The sequence below is a fragment of the Schistocerca americana genome, chromosome 5 (genome assembly GCF_021461395.2).
Source record: "Schistocerca americana isolate TAMUIC-IGC-003095 chromosome 5, iqSchAmer2.1, whole genome shotgun sequence".
Classification (NCBI taxonomy): Eukaryota; Metazoa; Arthropoda; class Insecta; order Orthoptera; family Acrididae; genus Schistocerca; species Schistocerca americana.
The window spans coordinates 596,507,562-596,531,264 of NC_060123.1; positions in this window are offsets into that span (position 1 = coordinate 596,507,562).

Consider the following 23,703-nt stretch of genomic DNA (forward strand, 5'->3'; position numbering starts at 1 on the left):
CGTCAACCTGCTACTCTAAGCATCCAAGTGGAATTTCTATCATCTGACCTAACGGCAGAAGCTAAACACGCCACGATAAGACCACGAGACATATTGCTGACACTCACATACTTCATTAGAGCAACAAGTCAAATAATCTGTTGGTGTGTTTACCAAAGGTCTTACAGTACACACACCACAGTTACTGATGAATCATATATATTTATGGTATTTAAGAATCATTTTCCGAGCATTGCTGATGAATTAAATAAAAATTTTGTTTCTACAGGGAATCATACAACTTTCTTTGGAAGTGTCTTTCCGAGATGATGTCTGAAATACCCCCCAGTGATACAGACAAGAGGGAGATTGAGTCAATAATTGAATCACTGAAGACTAAGGGTGGAGTACCTAGTAGAATATTAAAGTACTGTGCTGCACATGTTAGCCATGTATTCACCCATATTTGTAATTTTTCCTTTACGAATGGTCAGTTTCGTGAATGATTAAAGTACTCAGTACTAAAGTCGCTTTATAAGAAGGGAGAAACGGATAATGTACATGATTGTAGACCTATTTTTATGCCATCAGTGTTTGCTGAAGTTACTGAAAAGGCTGTATATGTAAGGATAATTGATCACTTTATAGCACACTATTTGTTATCAAATGTACAGTTCGGTTTTAGAAACCGTTTAACAACTAAAAATTGCATATTCTCTTTTCTCTGTGAGGTACTGGATGGGTTAAACAAAAGATTTCGAACGCTAAACATACTTTTTCATTTAACTAAGGCATTTGATTGTGTTTATCACAAAATATTGCTCCATAAGTTGGACATTTACGGAATACAGGGTGTAACTCACAATTGGTTCACCTCTTATTTTAGCAACAAGCAACAAAAGGTCATTATTCACAATGTTGAGAATGGCTGTGATGTGGCGTCTGAGTGGGATACGGTCAAGTGGTGGGTGCCCCAGGGATGAGTGTTGGGGCCAGTCCTACTCGTTACTTATAAAAATGATATGCCCTCTAGTATTACGGGTAACTGTAAAATATTTCTGTTTGCTGATGACACTACCTTGGCTTGGTTTCAAATAATGCAGTTCATGACCTAAGTTCATGGCTTGTAGAAAATAAACCAGCGCTAAATCACAGTAAGTCTCTGTTACTACAGTTTCTAAAAGACAATTGAACAAAACCTGACATTTTAATTTCACAGAAAGGGCATATGATTAGTGAAACTGAACAGTTCTAATTTTTAGGTGTTCAGATAGATAGTAAACTGTCATGGAAAGCCCACGTTCAGGATCTTGTTCAAAGACTTAATGCTGTCAATTTTACTATCCGAACGGTATCTGAAGTGAGTGATCGTTTGACACGAAAATTAGTCTACTTTGCTTATTTTCATTCTCTTATGTCGTTTGGTGTTATATTTTGGGTTAACTCCTCCCAACACTAAAAGCAAATTTTTGGCTCAGAAACGGGAGGTTTGGGGAATAAGTGGTGTAAGCTCACGAACCTCTTGTCGACCCCTGTTCAGAAGTCTCGGTATTTTGACATTGGCCCCTGAATATATACATTCCTTACTGTCATTTATTGTTAACAATATTAGCTTATTCCCAAGAGTAAGCAGCTTCCACTCAGTTAGTACTCGGCAGAAATCAAACATGCATTTGGTTGTGTCTTCCATAACTCTTGTGCAGAAAGGTGTGCAGTATACTGCTGCATCCTTTTTCAATAAGCTACCACTCGAATTCAAGAATCTTAGCAGTGATACGCACGATTTCAAGTCGAAATTGAAGAGTTTCCTCGTGGGTCACTCCTTCTATTCCGTCGAGGAGTTCCTTGAAAAATTAAGCTGATTCTTGTTTTATTGTTGATTGCTTTTACTTAAACTTATGGACTGACTTTTTTCGGGTTCATGAGCATTTTTTTATCTGTTATTACTTTTATGGTGTAATTTCATGTGGTGACACGTTCCATGACCTTGGAGATTTGCTCCTAAATTTGGTCCTACGGAGCTTGACGTATAAATAAATAAATAAATAAAAATCATCGTGAACCTCGCGTATAAAGCTGCAAGTGAAACAAAAAATATTTTTTTTTGTACCGAATGGTTTCTGTAAAATATTTCGAGAGAGACTGCAGCGTGTGCGCCTCGATTCTGTCATCGCAACCGGCTGAAAGTGGCATACAATGCCGGCCTCATCGTTTGAACAAACGAACGAACTCGCTCAGCCATTTGGACGAAAACTGGTCACTGCGCCTGGGCCACCGTGTCCTTCGTGAACTCTAGAACTGTGGTGGCAGAAACTTGTGGAGCCCGACAAAGGACTTGTCGAACTCTTTCCGCTCACAATAAATCCTCTATTTCATTCCAAAGATGGACCGACACCGTATTAAGCAGACAGTACTGTAGTGTTTTGGTTCATTAGTGTGTGAACACAATATGGAAACAACCAGTAAAACGTAGTACAAACATCTTTGTAAACAACAAATATGTTGATGAGTGATCGACCAGGCTTTATGATAATATGAAATTGCTCTTTGTCGCGTGTGACGCAAAGACTAGATCGTCATGGAAGAGAGAGGTTCTGCGCCAGCCTTGAAGTTCGGTGGACATGTTACTGGGTAGTGGCCACTCGGTAATGAGTCAGCCGCGTGCGGCTCACGTTGATGCCGTCGGTAGGTTGGCATCATGTAATAGAGATAGTGGCGTCTCGTTTTCCTCTTCTATTTACTGGCGGCACTACGTCTGTTAGTGTTGTCTGTCTGCGAGTGGCAGCAGCAGCGTTTATAGATATCTAGTACCTGTACCATCTTTGGAAGGACGTGAGGTGTTTTTCCGGGTGGGGCGTGTCAGTACTTCGGTTGGGACGGAGGAGCTGAGTGGTCCGGCAGCGCGAGGACATGCCGGTACCGCTGGCGGCACACAGGCATAGCCGGATCGAGGGGCTGTAGTTAATAGGGCCACAACCTCGTTGTCCACCGGACCCAGGACGTCGAGTTGAGTGAACATTAACCCAGTACTGAACCGTGATCACTTGCGATCACGCAGTTCGTTCGTGTTTTGCTGTTCGTAGGGTCGTCGTGAGACGAACTGCAACAAGCGAGTTGGCGGAATCTTGTAGCCGTCTTCTATTGCCTGTTATTAGTTTTGGAATTTTGTGTTATTATTGGTGAAGTGCAACCTGCGATATTTTACTGCCTTAGTGGCCCCTAACGCCCCAGTTAGCTGCCCTGGAGGTTAGCGTATTTTTGCAGCAGTCTACTTTTCCTCGTCTTGTCGGTGCTGTCCGGTATGACGTGTATTTCGACAGCATCCTTGATTGCGGTGTAGACTGAGGTTTCTTTTGTCTACCTTGGTTGTAGTGGTTCCTTCTGCTTTTCGATGTTTTGAACACCAGAGTCTGAAGGCGCAGAGCTGTCTGTCACTTCGCCCTCGCTTGAATTAATCCATCGTTGTACTGGTTATCACCCGTTAGGTGGATTTGGTAAGTGGATTGATCGGAGTTTAAACTGTCCCTACTTTGAGTTGCCATCCTCTTACGTGAGCATAACTCTTGGCTGCCTGTCTCACCGCTTACGCAGCTGTAGGGACTTTTCTCAGGTCGATCCTTGGAGCACTGTCTGTGGATCACTCCCTTCTTACTTGGTCTGATTGTGTCAATTGTTTAAAAATAAAATTTGTTTAAATTATTCCTATTCCTTGTGGCCTTTAGCCGACAAAAGATTTGAATTCTTCTTAATAAGACCTTCAGCCGTCAGTGCAGCTTGTGAAACAGCCATTAAAAAAAATGATTGTTTTTAAAAGAAATTATTTCCCTAAATAAAGTGTATTTGTTTACTGTGCAATCAACGGTAACTGATAAGGCCCCGTACACACCACTTCCTGCTTTCCCCAAGTCCCACGTTTCAATGAACAATATCAGGAGGAGGATTTCTATGAGGAAAATGCTTATAGCAGCAGCAGAGAACGTCAAAGATGCCTCAGGATGTGAGGATTCGCCTATTGACGAAACTGCAGGTACAGACACCATCTTGCTACGACTCTGACGATAATATTTCGACAGACTGTTGCGCATCAGGTGGAACCGGCTTCATTTGTTAATTGACCGCTCAGCAACTTTATCTCACAATGTGGCGACTGCCATGAACATTAACTTTCTATTTCTATGTTAATTGTTTCGTCCCCTCCTGAACCTCTTTCTTGAATAATAGTAAAAAAAAAACAACGGGAGCCATTCGTGAACTCTGCTAACGTACTTACCTAAGAAATCAGATATTACAAACTTGTATGCATGTGTAATACATTGAAACTATTAATCAGAATCGTGATTCATTGCACTTTGTAGCTTGTGGTTTGAAACTGTGAGTTATTTTAAGAAACTGCATTGCATTTACGTAGTTAGCGTCACTCATTGTGAATCCCATTTTCTGTTTTCGATGCTGTACGAATGTGAGCATATGTATGAAGCGTATTTCTGCTGACGCGAATGTGCTGCTATCTTTTTTACTGAAAGCTACATTGCTTTTGCTGAGTTATTGCTGCATTGTGTGCGAATCGGCGTTGTGAGACAGCGGTGCAAATAGATGTGCTTACTGAATACTGTTTGTCAGAAAGTGCTTCAGCAAACTTATTTCTTGTTTCTACGTGTTTACATGTCTTGTGTGACTGTTTTGCTGGGGATTATTACACATTATTTCTGTATTGTTTTGTTTTGTCATGTGACAGGGACAGCGTAGGTCACAATCCGTTCTATTAACAGATAAATGCGAACAATAGCTCGCTTATCAGAAGGCGGTGAAATCAAAGACGTGTCGCTGTAATGCTACACAATAGGTTTCAGATATATAAGGGATGGCAACAATTCCCAGTATTTTCACATGAACCGATTAACTGAGGCATTAACACGATTATTCTTTGGTGGTGCAAGCAGCTGTTGAAAAGTCATTTGTGGCAAAAGCTTCATAATAAAGTTGCATAGTACTTTTAAATCACTTACGGATCTGTTGCACCACAAGCCTTCGGTGAAAAGAAAAAAGGACAAACTGCTGAAGGCGACGTACATGTTAGTCAACTGTAGCACAAGACTGTTGCACAGCGACAGGCAGACTTTTTCACTCTACGGCGAAGCGCTACGATCCAGAAGAGGAGAAAGTCATGCCTTTCCTGTTATTAAGACACTACTGGATTCGCAGTCTTAAGGTAAGCAAACACTGTGCTACCTGCCCTCCATATTAGACTTCCTCACCTGCTACTGTACATGAGGATATTGTTAATAAATTTTCCATTCATCCAGTAACAACACAATGTGGTTTTGAAGTAGCATCTCCTAGGAGAAAGTTCTACAGAATTTCGCATGTTTGGCAAAACTTCAAAAATCGCGTTAATGAAACTTACTGAAATTAGTCTGTAGCTGTAAATACAATCATAACGGACAGTAGGGTTGGGGGAGGGGCTATGCTGATCGCTGTTGTGTTACTTGATATAATAACAAATGATATAAAATCTGAAATTGAATTGCAAACGTATGATTTGGTACCAGTCACGCTTTACTGCGTGTCGTCGCTCACTCAGCATACATTGCGACGATCACCCATCAGCTTTAGTCCCCACCTTATGGATCTTCCTCTGTTATTTGATCAATTCTCGTAATTCTCATTCTACTTCTTTTAATTTTGACCTGCTAGCTGTGTCCTCTGTTTATCTTGCATGCTTCTTGCCCTAATTTCTTTTGCTCGGACCGACCGTACAACCACGTCTGTCCATCGGATGATCCTTCCTCTTCCTTTCTTTCTCGATCCACTCTTCTTCTTCTCTCTCTCTCTTTCCCAGAACTGCTTCCTTCTGTGATCATCGAGCTTCTTCTTTCTTTTCTGCGCCCTGTCTCTCCCATTCCTTCCCTGCGTCTGTTCCCTCTCCTCCTTATCCCCTTCCAACTGAGCAAGTAATATCGTTATGTATTCCATTCTGCCTGCACTAATTTTTTTCAGCTTACTTGTTTCCTAAATAACTGATTTCCTCTTTATCAGTTTCTTCCTCTTTCCACCCTTTGACTCAGCCACTTTTGCAACCATCTAGTAAATCTTTAAATATTTCCGTTGTCCATCCCGGTGAATCTAACAGTCGGCCAGAGTCACCAAATGTGGATTACCACCTCTTCACTTAGCTACTTAAAAGAAGTCGATCGCTTCATGTTGCTATTAATGCTAATCTTCCCAGCATTGATAACTATAAATAACTGGATCGGTAGACTCACTATAAAATGATGATTGCGTGAGACAATGGTAATCAAGTAACCGTCGCTGATACACGCCGTTGTCACTTCTCATTTCTCGAAGGCCCAGCATCTATTCAAACGATCGGCCAACTACAGTGATTTCGACGCCAAAAAACTAACGGCATTAAATGAAAAACGTCCCATTCACTTGTATATGGCACAAAATATATTACAGATTGCATTATAATGAAGAAACAACCAAAAAAAAATCTGAAAACACCTTAAAGAAAGGAAATACCAGCTAATTGTGGTGTCACCGCCAGACACCACACTTGCTAGGTGGTAGCCTTTAAATCGGCCGCGGTCCATTAGTATACGTCGGACCCGCGTGTCGCCACTATCAGTGATTGCAGACCGAGCGCCGCCACACGGCAGGTCTAGAGAGACTCACTAGCACTCGCCCCAGTTGTACAGCCGACTTAGCCAGAGATGGATCACTGACAACTACGCTCTCATTTGCCGAGACGATAGTTAGCATAGCCTTCAGCTACGTCATTTGCTACGACCTAGCAAGGCGCCATAGCATTTGATATTGAGATTCTATTAATGTATCATCAAGAGCGATGTTCTACAATTGTGGATTAAAGTTAAGTATTATATCAACTACGTACTTTATTTGCTACTATTAATTCCCTTAACTGTTCCAGACCTCGCGCCAGCCTGCGTGAGCTTAAGCGTGTGCCTTTCGGCTTCCTCTCATTGTGACTTGGCTGTCTTGTCAAGTCACAACACTAATAATAAGGACGAGTTATTAAATTTAAATTCAGAGTTAGAATATGAAATTACTGCCCGAAAATTCGTGGCATCGCAATTCTCAAATAGTTTCTATAACTTTGTTAAGTCTCAGTAAAATTCTTAGTAACTCATAGATTCTCCTGGAAACTAGTCACAGAACAGAAAACTGCGGATCCTTCAGTCCTTTACCGAAAAAATTTCGTTGCTGCCGCCCGTGAATTAAGTACCCTATAACGAGTTCCACTCAGCACTGAGCTTTGGAATTACACTGACAGCGTCTGCCAACTTTCCGACACTCCATGTAGAGCTCCAAGCTTCTTCCCATTTCCAGAGTTCCCACTGCTGTCGTGGTATCCTCTCGTCGCAATCCACTCTCGCTAACGCACCCTTTGACGGCCAAAACAAGCACAACACCGTCTGATTCCGGTCACTTTCAGCTCATGTACCACGATAAACTGTCTTCTCCCCTCTTTATTTTACTGCTCGGTCATCTAATAAACATCCATAACGACGATCGCACATTAGTCACTCGGATTCCTACTACCATTGCTGGTATAGAGTTTCAGATAAAAGCCTCTCTGTGAACGAGCCATCACAACATAGCTCGTCGACTGCAATTAAAAAGAACGCAAATGTAGTCCGTGAGACAGTTTTGTACAAGCTGGCTATTATTCATTTCACGGAATTTGATAAAAAGTCAACACCATTTCCCAACAAAACCATTCATTGAACTACTGCTTTTATAGAACTGGGATTGCTATATTTACGTACATCCCATTATGAAATAAAATATCGTACTAGACAAGTGGTCACCGGCTAAACTAATGCGTAATTGCCCTGTCCAACTCTATTTGAGGTGCGTTGTCGCGCTCCCGCCGGAGGTACGAATCCTCCCTCGGACATGGGTGTGAGTGTTGTCCTTAGCGTTAAGTTAGTTTAAGTAGTGCGTAAGTCTAGGGACCAATGAGCTCAGCGGTTTGGTCCCTTAGGAATCACACACGTTTTTGCGTTGTCGTGCGGCCTCTCCCATCGGAGGTTCGATTCGTCCCGTGGGCATGGCTGTGTGTGTTGTCCTTAGCGTGAGTTAGATTAAGTATTGCGTAAGCCTAAGGACTGATGACCTCATCTGTTTGGTCCCATAGAACTTACCCCAAATTTCCATTTTTTTTATGTGAATTGTCATCATTGCCAATCACATTTGCAGTGTGTCGCAGGGAGAATGGTCAGTATTCAGGATAATCAGAGGATAGATCATTCGAGGCTTAAAAGGCCAGTAAACATCGGCACTAAAATGCATACATTAAGAGTTATGAACACACATTCACCATCGATACTGTGAAAAAAAAAATTTCTCTTCGTCTTCAAGCTCTTTGTTTTTCCTATTTATTGAGGAGGTAGTATGAACCAAAACTATAAAAAAAACTTGCATACGTAGGCTCTAGAATGCTTACCTTAAGCGCTATAAACACTTCTTCAGTAGTTTTTTTTTACAAACTGCGAAGATGAACGAGTGCTCACAGCTCTTAAGGTCTCCACTTTAGTGTCCATGTTTACTCGACACTTTTTCTTGCTTTACTCCTTACTACTGCCTCTCAAAATATGGAAAGGAAGGAGTTTGAAGTAAAAGATATTTGCTTCACATTGTCCACCATGAAGGATTGTTGGTCGCTCTTAAGGTTTGCATCTTGCAGACGATGTTTGTTAGACCGTTTTCCTTCCAATCATCGTTCCTGTCACATTTCTGAATACTGACCATTCCTGCTGGGACATTATGTATTTGTGGGACGATACTTAAACCTGTGGTAGCCGGGCTGATGTTGACTATGCGGATGTAGCCTGCTCAGGGCAGTGAAAAACCCAAACTAATCTGACTTTTAAAATTTGCCCGCCTCTCGAGACAATAAATTCCTGCGTATGTAGTAATGCTCCGAGTGTAAACCCACGTTTGTTTTATTCACCACGTGAGGGAAGTACCTTTTTTCAAAAAAAAGGCTGAGTACAGTTCAAAACGGTCGCTGCCGTGCACAGCAGACTTAACCACCTTAATTCCCATGCGGTGTCGTTATTAGTGACAAGTCTCTATTGAATCATAAAATTTTATCGCGTTTCCCATATATTACGTACATTAAATTTCCAGTTTCAGCACATTGGAGCTGTATTGTCATCAATAGCACGTTTGAGAATTTTAGCGAGTTAACCATATCACAAACGGCCGGCCGAAATGGCCGTGCGGTTAAAGGCGCTGCAGTCTGGAACCGCAAGACCGCTACGGTCGCAGGTTCGAATCCTGCCTCGGGCATGGATGTTTGTGATGTCCTTAGGTTAGTTAGGTTTAACTAGTTCTAAGTTCTAGGGGACTAATGACCTCAGCAGTTGAGTCCCATAGTGCTCAGAGCCATTTGAACCAATATCACAAACCGTGCGCTGGGAACCAACCATCACTGCGTTAAGGCATACCCATTTGTGTTTTTCTTTAGAAAAGTGGTATTAATTACTAACATTTTGGAGGTAATAGTTGCTTAGAAATTCGTATTACTTATTACAATGTATATCTCAAAATATTCAAATGTTGAAATCACTGATTTTGTTTCATTTGATTCAGTCATTTATACTTATGAAAATCTAGGTAATTTTTGTAGTATTAGCAGAAATATGATCTGAATGTTTATCCCAAACATTCTTGTATTATATCAACTAATATTTCCGTTCAAAAGCTGTCTGTACTTAGTTTCAAAACTCCTACGTATTTTTCCTATTAACACGGCTCTGAAACGATCACACATCGGTATAAAAATGTTTTCGTCTTCATGAGCATCACAGGCATAAATTTACTTCAAGACATTGACATATTTCCACTTAGGCTCTATTTGTTTCGATCTCTCCTTCGTTACCCAAATAGTTTTGACTTAATGTTTACCCATATTGCCGCCATGGAGCAGGGACGCAATAGTGCCAACGTAACCCAGACCAAGTTGCCAAATACATGAAACTGACACCCTATCCAAGAGAAGTGCAACTGTATGTTTGAGAGCTGAGCTGGGGTTTCTTTGGTCATTGCAATTCTTCGTTAAATATCCATTATACTTCCGTTGTCGTCTATTATGATATTCCTTAAGCAGCAACAGTCATTTACGGGCAGCAAATGTAACTATACAAGTTAATTAACATATACTTCGTGCGCGTTTCAGAAATTGCTACGACAGCTATTTCATCGGCAGTTCGGATATGGTGTATTTGTTTTCCATTAATTGTGTTTCCTTTGGTGTTACTTTTCACTGTTTTGTACTTTCTATATGTAAATTAAATAAATATTGGAAGGGACGACACTCGTGTTACACATCCATTCTTCTAGTATTTTCCTTCGTGATGTTATTAGTCGACTATCCATCGCTATGCTTTTCCTACGTGTAGCGTCTCTGATTAGTAATTTTGAATAAACATACTTTTGAATAAAAAATCATCAGCAATGGCAGTTGATGACTTACGATATAAGGGAAACTGACCGTAAAAAGTGGAAGAGCCGGCAATGATCAGCGGCATAAGGATGCAGTAGACAACAGAAGTCGCTGTGTTAAAGGCAAACTATGTGTATCTATTGGATAAGTGGCCTACAATCTAAATCGTATTATGATGGTACCTGCACTGGCAGAACATTCCGGATCAGGTCCCAGTTCGGATTTCAAGGAAGGGACTGCCAAGTTAAAAAAATGGTTCAAATGGCTCTGAGCACTATGGGACTTAACTTCTGATGTCATCAGTCCCCTAGAACGTAGAACTACTTCAACCTAACTAACCTAAGGGCATCACACACATCCATGCCCGAGGCAGGATTCGAGCCTGCGACCGTAGCGGTCGCGTAGTCCCAGACTGTAGCGCCAAGAACCGCTCGGCCACTCCGGCCGGCTCGGAGTGTGAATTATCAGGGACTTGAACGTGGTAGGGAAGTTAGAAGACGAATCCAGCGTCATGCCATACTGATTTACATTTAACGCGATTTCCCTTAACTGTTCAGGCAAATGATGGGTTGGTCACTCTTGAACGTCACGTTCAGCATCCTTCTTAATATTTCCTGCCCCGTCTGTAATGACCTATATGTCGACTGGATATCAAACCCTAATGCAGCATCTCTTTTTTTTTTATTCTGCGGCTTCTTATCCTTGCTTATTCAATGTGGCGACTAATTCGCGTCAGCACGATGCTACATCAAACGCGCACAAATAATCGAGCTCTGTCCTCCGCTACCCCCAACCCAATCCGGTATCTAAAGCTGATAAAACTTTACAAAAAATTGCCATTTTCTTGAGACAGGTCATTTCCTTACGCTGAAGTAACACTGTTCATAACTTTCAGATACACCCGCCTGTGCAGCCGCCCTTGTTAGTGAGCCGATTCTGGTATTTGGGCGGGTGCGCCGGCTCCATATCGAGTCGATTAACGACAAAGACCGGTGTGCCAGCCAGTCTACGTGTCGGTTTTGGGCTATTTTCCACATCCGACTAGGCGAATTCCGGGCTGGTTCCCAAGTACCGCCTCAGTTATACGATTCGAAAACACTTGGAAAACTTTCACATTCATTGACGTGGATACTACTACATGCAGACAATTGTGCAAACATATTCCCTCCCAGGGGATAATAAGGCGGTGACAGGAAAGGCATCAGATCCATCCCTTAAAATAAACCGTGCGGTATCCAACAGTTGCGATGCTAACCCCGGATAGATGAGAGACAAAGACGCATGAAAAAGAAGATACATTACTGCCCATTAAAACTGCTACACCAAGAAGAAATGCAGATGATAAACGGATATTCATTGGACAAATATATTATACTAGAACTGACATGTGATTACATTTCCACGCAATTTGGGTGCATAGATCCTGGGAAATCAGTACCCAGAACAACCACCTCTGGCCGTAATAACGGCCATGATACGCCTGGGCACTGAGTCAAACAGAGCTTGGATGGCGTGTACATGTACAGCTGTCCATGCAGCTTCAACAAGATACCACAGTCCATCAAGAGTAGTGACTGGCGTATTGTGACGAGCCAGTTGCTCAGCCACCATTGACCAGACGTTTTCAATTGGTGAGAGGTCTGGAGAATGTGCTTGCCAGGGCAGCAGTCAAACATTTTCTTCCAATGTGCGCTCACCGCGATGTCGCCCAAAACGGATGCGACCATCATGATGCTGTAAACAGAACCTGGATTCATCCGAAAAAAATGACGTTTTGCCATTCGTGCACCTAGGTACGTCGATGAGAACACCATCGCAGGCGCTCCTGTCTGTGATGCAGCGTCAAGGGTAACCGCAGCCATGGTCTCTGAGCTGATAGTCCATGCTGCTGCAAACATTCTCGAACTGGTCGTAGAGATAGTTGTTGTCTTGCAAACGTCCCCATCTGTTGACTCAGGGATCGATACGTGGCTGCACGATCCGTTACAGCCATGCGGATAATATGCCTGTCATCTCGACTGCTAGTGATGCGAGGTCGTTGGGATCCAGCACGGCGTTCCGTATTCCCTCCTGAACCCATCGATTCCATATTCTGCTAACAGTCACTGGATCTTGACCAACGCGAGCAGTAATGTCGCGATACAATAAGTCGCAATCGCCATAGGCTACAATCCGATCTTTATCAAAGTCGGAAACGTGCTGGTATGTATTTCTCCTCCTTACACGAGGCACCACAACATCGTTCCACCAGGCAACGCCGGTCAACTGCTGTTCGTGTATGAGAAATTGGTTGGAAACTTTCCTCATATCAGCAGGTTGTAGGTGTCGCCACCGGCGCCAGCCTTGTGTGAATGCTCTGAAAAGCTAATCATTTGCATATCACAGCACCTTCTTCCTGTCGGTTAAATTTCGCGTCTGTAGCACGTCATCTCCGTGGTGTAGCAATTTTAATGTCCAGTAGTGTACATTTTAAATATACAGCATTCAGTATGTCACCCCAGAAACAACGCTACAGCCTCTAATAATAAACTGAAATCGATACATAAACTTATTTGAGCCTTTGAGACAAAACGCTTATAAAAAATGTCACGAACTTACACACCAACAGTTTTTTCACGTAAAATTTGTTGGCAGTGGTTCAGTACATACCTAAATATTCCTCGAATTTACATATATACTCCGCAATCCACTGTATGGTGTGTGGCGGAGGCTATTTTGCACACCAATATCACATCCCTGTTTTCCTCTTCCTGTCGGGTGTGATAAGCGAGAAGGATGACTGCTGGTAAGCCTGTGTGGGCTCCAATATCTCTCATTTTATCTTGAAGGTCGTTCCGCGAGAAACACGTTGGAGGAAGCAATATATTGGCTGACTGTTCGCGGAGCCTACACTCTCGGAACTTTAACAGTAGACCATAACGTAGTGCAGACCGCCTCTCTTCCAACGTCTGCCACTGAAGTTGTTTGTGCATCTCTGTGACATTTTAGAGTTTACTAAACCAACCTCTAATAAAACGCTCTGCTGTTTTTTTTCTTTTTTGATGTTCTCCGTTTCCTCTATCATACCTATTTGGTACAGATCCCGTATTGGAGAGCAGTATTCGAGTATTGGTTGGACGAAGGTTTTGTAATACACTAACTTTGTTGATGGGCTACATTTCCTGAGCATTCTTTCAACGGAACTCAGTCTGGCATCTGCCTACGTCTACATGGTTACTCTGCGATTCACACTTAAGTGCCTGGCAGAGGATTCATCGAAACATTTTCATACTACTTCTCTACCAATCCACTCTCGAATGGCGCGTGGGAAAAAGGAACTCCTAAATCTTACCGTTCGAGCTCTGATGTCTCTTATTTTATTATGATGATCACATCTTCCTACGTAGGTGGGTGTCAACAAAATATTTTCGCATTCCGAAGAGGAAGATGGTGATTGAAATTTCGTAAATAGATCCCTTCGCAAAGAAGACCGCCTTTCTTTCAGTGACTGCCACCCCAACTCGTGTATCATATCAGTGACACTCTCCCCTATTGCACGATAACACGAAACGAGCTGCCCTTCTTTGCACTTTTTCGATGTCCTCCGTCAATCCTACCTGGTAATGATCCCACACCGCGTAGCAATAATCCAGGAGAGGACAAACAAGTGTAATGTAGGCTGTCTCCATAGTGGGTTTATCGCATCTTCTAAGAGTTCTGCCAACAGAGCGCAGTCTTTGTTTCGCCTTCCCAACAATATTATCTATGCGGTCTTTCCAATTTAAGTTGCTCGTAATTGTAATTGCTAGGTATTTAGTCGAATTGATAGCCCCTAGATTTGTGCGATTATCTATACCCAAAATTTACGGGATTTCTTTTACTACCCATGTGAATGACCTCGCACTTTTCTTTGTTTAGTGCCAATTGTCGCTTTTTGCACTATACAGAAATTCTCTCTAGATCATTTTGTAATTGGAATTGATCGTTTGATGATTTTACTAGACTGTAAATTACAGCTTCATCTGCAAACAATCTAAAGGGGCTGTTCAGATTATCACCTAGATCAATTGTGTAAATGAGGAACAGCAGAGGACCGATGACACTACATTGCGGAACGCCAGATAGCACTTCTGTTCTACTCGATGATTTACCGTCTTTCACTACGAACTGTGACCTCTCTGAGAGGAAATGACGAATCCAGTCACATAACTGAGGCGATACTCCATATGCAAGCAATTTGATTATTAGTCGCTTGTGAGGAACGGCCTTACCCACGATTCGTTTTATGTGGTCTTTCCACCTAAGAACGCTCCGTACACATATTCCCAGATATCGTATGGAAGTAAGTGATTCCAGTGAGTGTTCTGCCGCTTTTTTAATCATGCAATAATGGGTCTTTCCGTCTATCTACAAACAGTCTGTTACATTTCGTTTTGTTGAGGGTCGGTTGCCACTCCCTTCAGAAAGTGTAGCCCCTCTGCACTTCCACCGCATTTCACTACGGTCTCTTAGGGTCGCGACTTCTCTGCACACAACAGCATCATCCGCGAAGAGCCTCAAGGATCGTTATCTAGTAGGTTGTGAAAAGTAATAATGCCATATCGCTCCACTGGTGCAGGTCCGAAGTTATGCCCAAAGAATTCCGTCCGTTCAGAACGGCATGGTGTGTTCTGATTGCTAGAAACTCTTCAATACAACCACACAGTAAGATCGTATTCTGACCATAACATGGATATGCTGAAGACGACCTACTGTGTGGGTCGGTTGCCACTCCCTGCAGAAAGCGTAGCTCCTCTGCACTTCTCCCGCATTTTGCTACAGTCTCCTATTGTCACGACTTCTCTGGACACAACAGCATCATCCGCGAAGAGCCTCAAGGATCGTTATCTAGTAGGTTGTGAAAAGTACTAATTCTATATCACTCCATTGGTGCAAGTCCGAAGCTACGCCCAAAGAATTCCGTCCGTTCAGAACGGCATGGTTTGTTCTGATTGCTAGAAACTCTTCAATACAGTCACACAGTTCCTCTGATTTTCTGTAAGATCGTATTTTGACCATAACATGGCTATGCTGAAAACGACATACTGTGGTTTCTTTGCTAGAAACTCTTGAGCCCTCTCAAGGACTTGGTGTGATATTGCATTCGCTCATATGTTGTTCATGAGCCGACAGTACGAACTATCGAATGCCTTCCGGAAACCAAGAAACACGGCATCTACTGTACGCCAGTATCCACTGCTTTCTAGGTTTCGTGGGCGAACAGAACGAGCTGGGTTTCACAAAATCGTTGCTTTCTGCAGGGGAGATTTACGGTGTCCAAAATCATGTGACAAAATACTATAAGCGACCGCCGTCAGAGGTAAAGGTTTTTGGTTTGTTGAGTCTGTTGGATGACCGTTCTTGAAAACTGGAAAGAGATGAGCTGTTTGCCAAACATTAGAAGCTCTTCGCTCCTCTAAAGTCCTATGATCCACTGCTGCCAGAATAGGGACAATTCCTGTTCAGAATAGAATCGGTATCCTGTCAGGTCCACTTACCTTTCAGCTATTGAGCATGTTCAGTTGATTTCCTAAACGATGGTCACTTATTACCATGTCTGTCATTTTGTCGTTCGTGCGACGATACGAGGTGCATTCAAGTTCTAAGGCCTCCGATTTTTTTTCTAATTAACTACTCACCCGAAATCGATGAAATCGGCTTTACTTCTCGACGTAATCGCCCTGCAGACGTACACATTTTTCACAACGCTGACGCCATGATTCCATGGCAGCGGCAAAGGCTTCTTTAGGAGTCTGTTTTGACCACTGGAAAATCGCTGAGGCAATAGCAGCACAGCTGGTGAATGTGCGGCCACGGAGAGTGTCTTTCATTGTTGGAAAAAGCCAAAAGTCACTAGGAGCCAGGTCAGGTGAGTAAGGAGCATGAGGAATCACTACAAAGTTGTTATCACGAAGAAACTGTTGCGTAACGTTAGCTCGATGTGCGGGTGCGTTGTCTTGTTGAAACAGCACGCGTGTGACCCTTCCCGGACGTTTTTGTTGCAGTGCAGGAAGGAATTTGTTCTTCAAAACATTTTCGTAGGATGCACCTGTTACCGTAGTGCCCTTTGGAACGCAATGGGTAAGAATTACGCCCTCGCTGTCCCAGAACATGGACACCATCATTTTTTCAGCACTAGCGGTTAACCGAAATTTTTTTTGGTGGTGGTGAATCTGTGTGCTTCCATTGAGCTGAGTGGCGCTTTGTTTCTGGATTGAAAAATGGCATCCACGTCTCATCCATTGTCACAACCGACGATAAGAAAGTCCCATTCATGCTCGCGTTGCGCGTCAACATTGCTTGGCAACATGCCACACGGGCAGCCGTATGGTCGTCCGTCAGCATTCGTGGCACCCACCTGGTTGGCAATTTTCACATTTTCAGGTCGTCATGCAGGATTGTGTGCACAGAACCCACAGAAACGCCAACTCTGGAGGCGATCTGTTCAACAGTCATTCGGCGATCCCCCAAAACAACTCTCTCCACTTTCTCGATCATGTCGTCAGACCGGCTTGTGCGAGCCCGAGGTTGTTTCGGTTTGTTGCCACACGATGTTCTGCCTTCATTAAACTGTCGCACCCACGAACGCACTTTCGACACATCCATAACTCCATCACCACATGTCTCCTTCAACTGTCGATGAATTTCAATTGGTTTCACACCACGCAAATTCAGTAAACGAATGATTGCACGCTGTTCAAGTAAGGAAAACGTCGCCATTTTCAGTATTTAAAACAGTTCTCATTCTCGCCGCTGGCGGTAAAATTCCATCTGCTGTACGGTGCTGCCATCTCTGGGATGTATTGACAATGAACGCGGCCTCATTGTAAAACATTGCGCATGTTTCTATCTCTTTCCAGTCCGGAGAAAAAAAATCGGAGGCCTTAGAACTTGAATGCACCTCGTATAAAGCAGGAACGACAGCGCGACGTTCCTCTGCGAACCAGTTTCGGAAAGAATCGTTTGTTATTTCGGCCTTTTCTGTGTGATCCTCAGTTTCATTACCATTATGGCCAGAGAATGTCCGGACAGATGGCTTCCATCCGTTCATTGATTTGACGTAAGTCTAGAATGTCTCAGGATTTTCTGTGAGCTTGGAAGGTAGAGTTTTACATTCGTATTCTTTTAACGCTTCACGCGTAGCCCTCCTTGCGCTAATATTGGCTTCGTTAAATTTCTGTTTGTCTGAGAGGCTTTGAATATGTTTAACGTTTCTGTGAAGCTCTCTTTGCTGTCGTGGCAATTCCATAACACGGTTGTCAGACCACTATGGGACTTTTCCATCCCTTACAATTCTGTTCGGTTCATATTTGTCTAAAGCGTGTTGTTCGATCCTTTATCATTGGCGTTCGTACATCGCGTGATCTACATTAAGCAACTCTCTTCTCATATGAGCCTCTTTCACGCAAGCGTTGGTGGAGTCGTACAAAAGTTCTTGCACTATACACAAGAGGTGGAAAACGTGTGGGACCATGGAAAACACTATACATTACCATGCCTAACACGGCCTATGAATACCGTAGGCAGCCAAAACAGCTCCCAGTCGTTTCAGAATGGATATGTAGAGGTTCTGTATGTTTTTCAATGGCATCTTACACCATTCCTCCCTGGCAATCTCAGATGATGGTGATGGCAGCGGATAGCAAGTAAACCACAAAGGCTGAATAATATTGTGAGCTGGTGGCTGTGGTGCGGCACTTCATCCTCGTGCTCACAAAACCAGTCCTCGACGATGTAAACTGTGTCAACAAGGAGCCCCGTAGTTCACGTACACAGCATCACCATTACGGAACAAAGACTGTACCATGTGACAGTAATGATCTGTTAAAACGGCCACATGATCCTCGACAATAACGTGATCTTGCAGACTAACCGTGGGTCCCATGGAATACCACGATAGAGCTGCTCGAATCACTGCCGCACATCCGCCACGTTTCAAAAAAATGTTCAAATGTGTGTGAAATCTTATGGGACTTAACTGCTAAGGTCATTAGTCCCTAAGCTTACGCACGACTTAGCCTAAATTATCCTAAGGACAAACACACACACCCTTGCCCGAGGGAGGACTCGAACCTCCGCCGGGACCAGCCGTACAGTCCATGGCTGCAGCGCCTCTGACCGCTCGGCTAATCCCGCGCGGCCACGTTTCACTGTCGAGACGCAAAGTCGGCTAGAATTTTGAAACAATATGGAACAAGATTCATCCGATCATATGACATTCTTCCATTACTTTATTGTACAGTCTCGCGTCCGTCGGCCGTCGAAATTTAATTTATTATTTACTACAGAAATTGATTGGTAATGGCGATTGTTGCTGACTTACGTGGTGGGTCTTAATCAAAATGATATTTCATTCAATTTTGATTTACAATTACATGCTTTTTTGAAGTTCTCTTTTTTAACAATATTAATCTTCAGTGGAAATTATTTCTTACGTTAATGAACGTTAGACGCGCTGAATCTTAAAACATGAGTATATAAGTTGAACAATGGAATAAACTTTCCATATTAATTTCCTCGCCTAGTCAGTTCACTTTAAAGCAAAAAATCTTTATTTATTAATTACAACTGCGACCCACACACGCGCGAGAGTACTTTTTCTTACCTCCGTCAACCATTGCATTGTAGCCGGAGTCCTGGCTCTGGCTCTCGGCTGTTGTACTGAAAATAAGAATCTTAAAGCTACGTATTTCCTACAACGTCGGCCGGCTGTGGAGAAAAATGTATATTATGCTAATAGCGGGCGAGTTTTTCGCTTCCGCTGATTTTTGTAAGTTAATATCGTCACGTAATGGCGTCGTTGGCTGCGTCGGCCGCTGCGATTGTTGCACTGTAAATTACTGGAATGTAGGTTAATTCAAGGAGGGCGGGCATGAAATCGGAATCACCTCGTACAAATTAAAAGTTAACAATAACATTAAATCAATATACTATTTGCTTAATTAGTACAAATATGCTTACATTTGCCAGCACTCGCAAGATGTCCGTCTCCACGCAACCAAGACTAGAGAAGAAGTGAAGACGACTAAAAAGTTAACAAAAGAGGGTATTTTGCCGTCTCTTTAGATCACTTTGTTATATTTCTTTGCCCTCGAAACTTATGCAGAGAAATTGTTATACTACGGATACATGAGAGAAATGTATGTTCGCCTGACGGCTGGTGTCCACATATTATTAAAATTTTAAATGTCTCTTCTTTATAAAAACTGTTCTTTTTTCTTAATATTTCACTGGGGACGCTATAACAGGTTTTGTAGCTTCGACGCCACGTTTTCTTGTCACGGATATTTCTACCACTGAAGAGGATTTTCCGAGTTCCATCTCGCCCTGCAGTTTCCTGCTTAAGCAGATGCCCTTATGTTGTCTCGGTGCTGAAAGCGTTCGTAGGTGTCAAGTTCAGTTTTACAGTCATTTGAGCAGCTTCCGTCCTCTTATTTATCTTCACAATCCTCTTGAGTGACCCTCCATCACGGTCACCGTACACACACTTTCGTCCGCGCTCTGACTTAGCGGATAATACAGAGGGGTCTAAAAAATGTATCTACTGTTTGAAAGTCCATAACTGGCTAACCACGAGTAATTGACTGAGTTATCTCATCTTTGGTAGTGTAATAGTTTGTAGTTCCGGCAATCGCCACACAAGCGTTGTTTTGCGTTGTTTTGTTTTGTCAGATGACAGTTCCTAGATAGTGTTTTGTTCTTAGTTGCACCTAGTTACTCGAGTAAACATGGCTGGCGCAAGGCTTACATTCGATGAAAGGTAGTCGGTTTTGAAGTGTTATTTTAAGTGTTCGGCGAATTTTGAGGACAGAAAAGTGGAAGTCCTACATCCCACGATTGCAATGAACGAGGACGACCCAGATCGCAGAATGGAGAACTGCGAGAGGTTTACTAACATGGTGCGCAACGATGAAGAGTTTGCAGAGATGATCGTGTGATCTGATGAGGCACAGTTCAAACTCAATGGTACAGTAAATTGCCACAATTGCATCTACTGGGCCGCCGAAAATCCGAACGTCCATGTAGACAAAGCCGTGAATTTGCCACGAGTGAATGTGTGGTGTGGGTTGTCTTAGCGGGGCTTGACTGGGCCATTCTTCTTTGACGGCAGAGTTACCGGCGAGGTATACATTCAGAAGCTTCAGACATCCATTTTACCTGCCATCCGAGACTTGCATGGAGACGGAAGAGTTTACTTTCAACAAGATGGTGCCCCAGCCCACTACCAAAATCGTGTTTGGCCGTATCTCGACGAAAATCTACCAGGAAGGTGGATAGGCTGTAGAGGTGCTGTGGAGTGTCCACCACGTTCCCCAGACCTAGCTCCTCTGGACTTTTACCTGTGGGGAACACTAAAGGACTATCGACAAAAGCCACGCACATCGGATGAACTTCGAGAATCCATCGTACATTCATGTGCAAGTATCCAACTGAAGATGTTGCAGTCAGTAGTTCGTGATTCAGTTCGGCGGCAGCGTTTGTGTGTGGATGTTAATGGTGACCATTTCGAACACCTACAGTGATATCTTAAAGTTGGACTTTAAGCTACACTTTCACCAAAAATGAGACAACTCCGTCAATTAGTTTGCAAGTTATGGACTTTTAAACAGTGGATACATTTGTTTGGACCCCTCTTTATATTTCCGCTTTCACTGTATGCGGTATAAATCTTCGACAAGCTGCTTTTTGAAACAGCAAACACTTTGGCTTTCTTGGTTACGGAAGCGCCCACCATACAAGCACCAACAATTCTGCCATGTGAGAATACACAGAGCTGTGACAAAGGCACTCACAACTACACAGAAGACTGTTCCCACCACGACGGACACTTCCAGCCTATGAGGACGTCGCACAGGTACCGTCAGTGGACAAATACAACAGAGCAGCATGCACGGTAGGCTGGTGTCTGCGTTTATGTTCAAGCGTAAATTTCTCGGGATGTTCTCGTATTTTTGTCCACACGCTGTAACTGCCTCTGGCATTTCAGACACTGAATGCACCGATGTGATATGTAGCGGGTGCAGTTCCTCTAAAACTGAACAAACGACAATCAAACAAAACAAACCAAGTGCCTTGAGCAAGTGTAAATGAGAGCGTGAGTAAAAATGGACATTCGAGGTAAGTTATACAACCAGGAGTCAGTGAAGATAATTCCTTTCATGCTTCTGAATGAGAGATTTTCGGACCCATGTTCGTATGAAGTTTTAGCGATGTTTCAATTTCGACAATAAATCCCTAAAATTAATGACAAATGCTTTTATACAGTCTATATACGTCGGCAATTTAAATTACATGACCGTGAAGGACAGCCAATAACGAAATTTTACTTGTTGCATCTGTCATATACTACAAACAATGCATGATTAAATTTATCGGTCATTCAGGGGCATACACCGGGAGACGTTGGGTACACTCAGCTGTCACATCCAGCAGCAAACAATAGCTGCAACCCAGATACAAAGATAGAGCACAGATAAGAGCCTTAGAACGTCATAAGTGTAACAGGTGTAAGTAAGCTGTTTAGGTTTTTATGTTGGTAACGCCACGGAGCGCTCTGTATGAAAATCACTGGCTATGCTGTGTGCAGTCTGTGGTTGGTTGGCATTGTTGAAATATTCTCTATTGTAGTGTTGGGCAGTTGGATGTGAACAGCGCGTAGCGTTGCGCAGTTGGAGGTGAGCCGCCAGCAGTGGTGGATGTGGGAAGAGGGATGGCAGAATTTTAAGAGCGGGCGTTCTGAACGCATGTCCGCCAGAAAGAGTAAACTTGTAATACTGGATATCATGAACTGATATATATATATATATATATATATATATATATATATATATAATGACTTTTGAACACTATTAAGGTAAATACGTTTTAGTAGCTGTTGAGCTTACTTCAAAATTTGTTTCTTTAATTACATAAAGCCATTGGGCGGTCTGCATCCAACGCCTTTGTTAAAAATTTCTTACGTGAAGTTGGCCACGTTGCTAAAGTCATTTCAGATAACGGACCGCAATTCAGATCTGCTGTTTGGTTTTTTTTAATTTTTTATTTATTTATTTATTGTTCCGTGGGACCACATTTAGGAGAAGTCTCCATGGTCATGGAACGAGTCAATACATGAAATTATAACACGATTGTAGAAACAGATAAAATGAAATATCAGAAACATATTCAGGCGACAATTCGTTAGTTTAAATAAAGAAAATCAAGAATGTAACACTGGAATTTGCTTAATTTTTTAGCTCTTCCAGGAGCTCCTCGACAGAATAGAAGGAGTGAGCCATGAGGAAACTCTTCAGTTTAGACTTAAAGAGTTTGGGCTACTGCTAAGATTTTTGAGTTCTTGTGGTAGCTTATTGAAAATGAATGCAGCAGAATACTGTACTCCTTTCTGCACAAGAGTCAAGGAAGTGCATTCCACATGCAGATTTGATTTCCGCCTAGTATTAACTGAGTGAAAGCTGCTAACTCTTGGGAATAAGCTAATATCGCTAACAAGAAACGACATTAAAGAAAATACATACTGTGAGGGCAATGTCAAAATTCCCAGACTATTGAATAGGGGTCGACAAGAGGTTTTCGAACTTACACCATACATAGCTCGAACAGCCCGTTTTTGACCCAAAAATACCCTTTTTGAATCAGAAGAATTACCCGAAAAAATAATACCATATGACATAAGCGTATGAAAATATGCGAAGTATACTACTTTTCGTGTTGAAATGTCACTTATTTCAGATACTGTTCTAATGGTAAATAAAGCGGCATTTAGTTTCTGAACAAGATCCTCAACATGGGCTTTCCACAACAGCTTACTATGTATCCGTGCGCCTAGGAACTTGAACTGTTCTGTCTCGCTTATAACATGCCCATTCTGTCTGATTAAAATGTCAGTTCTTGTTGAATTGTGAGTTAGAAACTGTAAAAACTGTGTCTTACTGTGATTTAGCATCAAATTATTTTCCACAAGCCACGAACTTATATCATGAACTACATTATTTGATAATGTTTCAATATTACACACAAGATCCTTCACTACCAAGGTGGTGTCATCAGCAAACAGAAATATTTTTGAATCACCTGTAATACTAGAAGGCATATCATTTATATAAATAAGAAACAGCAGTGACCCCAGCACCGACCCTTGGGGAACGCCCCATTTAACAGTGCCCCATTGGGTCTGAACATCATTACCACTCTCAATATTGCGGAGGATTACCTTCTGCTTTCTGTTCTTA